Here is a 5,025-nt window from a genome sequence, read left to right on the forward strand (position 1 = left end):
AAGTTAAGAGATAAAGAGGCTACAAAGGAGCTACTCACAGTGGAACAGACCTGCAATCCCAGCTCCTCAGGAGGATTGCAAGTTCAAGGCCAGCCTAGGTGACATAGTGAGTGAGGCTCTGTCTCAAAAACTAAGAGAAGGGTTGGGGATAGGGCTTCCTGGCAGAATGCCTGCTTGGCCAGCTCAGCACCTCAGACTAAAAGGAAAACAAAAGCCTCAGATACATATGGAGACCTGGGGACTGTAGTGTGCGATCTTAGTTCCCCTGACTAGGACACTGAAATATGGGAAAACTCACATATGTATAATTTCACAGCAGCATAAAGCCATCTGGGAGTGGGACAAGGGACTGGCTGTAACTGGGATAGAGAGTGTGTGGCATGGGCAAAGCCAGCCTTGGGGTCTGAGCTCTGCCTTCACCTGGAGCTTCTCATCTCTGGCCCCGGTGTGGATTCGTCCTGCACCAAACGTATTGGTTCTCCCATCTGCACCTCCCAGCCCAGCCTCACCTTCATAAAACAGATGCAGTTATTCTGATGGAACCAGCTGGAGAAGGTGGAGTCTGGAATGGCCACCAGGCCTTGGGGAGGCAGAAGTTCATGTCTGAAGTTCATGAGGCCCAAGGCCTTAGCTCAGGTGACAGATGGTTTCCCACAGGGTGCAGGTGCAGTGTATCAGCACATCATGTGACCAAATCGCCCCGGAAACGACTAGGAGCAGGGTTTGACTCTTAGTGTCAGGAGTTGTGATCCAGCAATCGGGGAGGGCGCTGCCTGACTGTGGAGCTGCTGGCTGCACCGGTGGCGGCAGCATGGGGAGGAGACTGTTCACAACATGACCAAGAGAGAAGCGGCGAGCTTAGGTCAGCCTGGTCTACAGAGTGAGTTCTAGGACAGCCAGGGCTATGTCGAGCGGCCCTGTCTCAAAAAACCAAACCAAACATAAAAAGCATCAAGCTGGGCTGGAGAGAGATGGCTCAGTGCCCTTGCTGCTGTTGCAGAGGACACAGGTTTGGTTCCCAGCACCCCAGTGGCAGCTCATAACCATCTGTACCTTTAGTTCTAGGGGATCTGATGTCCACTTCCGGCCTCACTACACACATAGCTGCACATACATGCATGCAAGCAAAACGTTCATACACATAAAGATAAAAATAAATATCTTTGGCCAGGCGGTGGCGGCACACGCCTTTAATCCCAGCACTCGGGAGGCAGAGGCAGGTGAATCTCTGTGAGTTTGAGGCCAGCTTGGTCTACAGAGTGAGTTCCAGGAAAGGCGCAAAGCTACACAGAGAAATCCTGTCTGGAAAAAATAAAATAAAATAAAATAAAAAAATAAATAAAATATCTTTGGCTGGATGGTGGTGGTGCACATCTTTAATCCCAGCACTTAGGAGGCAGAGGCAGGTGGATCTCTGTGAATTTGAGGCCAGCCTGGGCTACAGAGTGAGTTCCAGGAAAGGTGCAAAGCTACACAGAGAAAGCCTGTCTTGAAAAAAAAACCAAACAAACAAACTAAGAACAAACAAAAGAAACATAAATAAATGAACCTTTGGGCTGGGCATGGTGGTACATACCTTTAACACCAGCAATCCTTTTCTGCTCAAATTGTACGGTTTTCAAATCCCATTCCACTTCCCCTTCCAATTCTCATTATAAAACCTCACTAAAGCAGAACCATCTCCAGTCTGAAGCTCTGCTGTCTTGAACCTCCCTCTGCCACACAAATTAGTCTATACTTTTAGTCTAACCTCATCCCAATTTTCAAGACATGGACAGAATGTAGACAAATTCTTTTGCCTTTCGTGTGCTTCCCGGTGAAGTGACTGTCAGTGTTTCTGGAAGCCGTCCCACCAGATCGTACACTAGGTGGCGCTCATGCCACCCTAGAGCTTCTCTAGGCCCCAGCTTTGAACTGAACTGCTCCACACTCCTCCCTCAGGCCAGTTCCAAAGGTCTAAGGAGCGCATGGTCAGCTTATCACAGCAACAATTCTGCAGACAGCACCAATTTTTTGTGTTAGTTGTTTTTGTGTTGTTTTGACTAAAATACCAAACGGAAACAATTTGCGCGGGGGTGGGGGAGTAATTGTTGCTCAAGGTTTCACAGCAGGAAAAGCAAAGCGAAGCAGTAGGTGCCTTGAGGCAAAGACAGTTCACACTGTGACAGTCTAGGAAACTGAAGCAGGGGGTGGGGGGTGGGAGGTGAGGGGGATAGATGGGAGTGCATGGGCACATGGTGGGTGGTGGGGTGGGTGGTGACCAGAACCCAGAGTTGGGAAATAATTTTCAAAGGTCCATGCCTAGGAACATGCTTCCATGAGCTAGGATCAACCTCTTAAAACTTTGACAACAGCCAGCCATGATGGCACACCACTTTAATCCCAGCACTCTGGAGGCGGAGGCAGAGGCAGAGGCAGAGGCAGAAGGATTTCTGTGAGTTCCAGGAAGCCTACCTCATAAAACTAACAAACACCTTCCAGAACCTCCCAAACGACCCCACCAGCTGGGAAACCAGCCTCAGGAACATGAGTCTGTGAGGGGCATTTCAGACTCATTTCAGGAATGTTGGCTTCAGCATATGCTCTCCACCTGCTATAGCAGAATGGGAATGCCAGGGTATGATATCGTGCCCAGCCCTGCCAGTGTGCACAGAGATAGATAAGAGGAAATGAGAGGGCACACTGTGCAGCAAGCCAGGGCAGAGCCAGAGAGAAATAAACCACAGAATCCAAGATCTACATGAGGTGACTTCAGAGATAATGGACCAGCTCTTCATTGTATGGATAGAGGTGTAATGAGTCTTACTCTGTCCCACCAGCCAGCTCCCAAATAAGGACACAAGACTTATTATTAATTATGAAAGTTTGGCCTTAGCTTAGGCTTGGCTTTAGCTCACCTAAATAAATTAACCCGTGTCTATTAATCTACTTTCTGTTGTGCACTGCCCATGCTGCTTCTTCCAGGTCTCTGGCACGCTTAGATTTTTCCTCTTCCTCACTCTGCCTATACCTCCTGCCTAGCTACTGGCCATTCAGCTCTTTAGGAAAGCAATCACAGCAATATGTCTTCACACAGTGTACAAATATCTCACAGCGTAGAAAGGCCAGACCTGGAGAGGCCAGAATTCCTGCCATCCTGGCATCTGTTAGCAAATCAGAAATGGGCTTCTCCCATTCAAAGCTTGGCTGTCTCAAAAAGGAAACAAAACATAACAGTAATACTAAAAGCTGGAGAGATGACTAGCTAGCCAGTTAAGAGCACTGGCTGCTTTTCTAGAGGACCCTGGTTCAATTCCCAGCACCCACATGCTGGCTCATAGCCATCAGTAGCTCCAGTTCCAGGGGATCCAACACCCTCTGCTGGCCTCCACAGGCAATTGGGTACATAGACATAAATTCAGGCAAAATGTCCATACACAAAAAATAAAGCAGTAAAGCTAAGCCAGGTGGTGGTGGCACATGACTTTAATCCCAGCACTTAGGAGGCAGAGGCAGGCCAGTCTCTGTCAGTTTGAGACCAGCCTGATCTACAGGACAGCCAGAGCTGTTACATGGAGAAACCCTGTCTCAAAAAACCACAAAAACAAATGAACAAAAAACAGTAAAGCTACCTGGAAGATAATTTACCACTATATCTACTGCAAATTCATTTGTTTATTTATTTGAGACAAGGTTTCTCTATGTAGTCCTGGCTGGCCTAGAACTCTCTATGTAGACCAGGCCTTGAACCCAAAGATATCCACCTGCCTCTGCCTCCCAAGTGCTAAGATTAACCTACTGTATATTTAAACATGTACAACCATTCACTAGTTTCACTTGTAGGAACTTATGGTATAGAAATGCACCTGTGTACAAAGATGGCATCTCTTGTGACAGGAGACATGGGAAGTGGTCCAGGAGTTAGGACTACATCAGTAAACCATGGCACATCTGGGCAATGGAATATAAACAGTCATTAAAAGCAGTGAGGGGCTGCAGTGTGGCTCAGTGGCTTGTGTAGGTGGACTTTCCTGTCCTGCCAGCCCACTCCAAAATAACCACACAGAGGCTTATTATTATATTATATTATTATAAATACTCAGCCGATAGCTTGGGCTTGTTACTAACTAGCTCTTTCAACTTAAATTAACCCGTATCTCTTATCTACATTCTTCCATGTGGCAGTACCTTTTTTCAGCACAGCATGTTCGTCTGCTTTCTCCTTCCCAGTGTTCTCTCTGTCTGGCTCTCCTGTTTAACCTCTTTCTGCCTAGCTATTGGCCAGTTGGCTCTTTATTAAACCAACGAGATTAAAACATCTTCACAGTGTACAAAAGGATTATTCCACAGCAGGTTGTGCTTGGCATGCCCAAGGCTCTGGGCTGAATCCCTAGCATTGAAAATAGAGTATCCAGGATACACTGTTTAGCAAAATAAGTCACACATTATGTACCGCATGAATCCGTCTAGGATGGATAATGATTTATATGTTGCAATGAATGTTGGCAAATTCCCTGTAGGCAACACTTCTGCTTAGCAAGGTTCTAATCCACGGTTGGCAACTTTCTACTGTGTGTTCCTTACCTAACAGCTTGGATCAGAGTCCAATGCAGTCTGCATCCATCTTTCAGGGTTTGGCTGGGTTGCATCTCCTCCATGCAGCTTCCCTAGTTTACCCCTGTCCCAGGTCTTCTTTGGTTCTTTCTGCCTCCTTCTCAAAGCAAAAAGAGTCAATGTCTGGAAAGGAAGAAAAAGCTGGAAGCTTCACTATGTAGAGTTTTAAAGTTGATTAAAATATGGATGTAACTGGCTGAAGGATATATTATTGAACAATTGACAGTCCAGAGACAAACTCTCGCATTTATGGTCAACTGTCACTGTAAAAGGGGGCGGAGACTATTCAGTGAGGGAAGAATAATCTGTACAGCTTGTGTATCTTATCAGTCAGCTGGTGCACACACCCCCGATACCCGCGTTCACATCCACAAAAACGCCCCGCCGTTCATTGCCGTCCTCTCTGCCTTTCTAGAAGGATGTACTCGGGCA

Source organism: Peromyscus eremicus, chromosome 4, assembly GCF_949786415.1.
Source record: "Peromyscus eremicus chromosome 4, PerEre_H2_v1, whole genome shotgun sequence".
Taxonomy (NCBI): Eukaryota; Metazoa; Chordata; class Mammalia; order Rodentia; family Cricetidae; genus Peromyscus; species Peromyscus eremicus.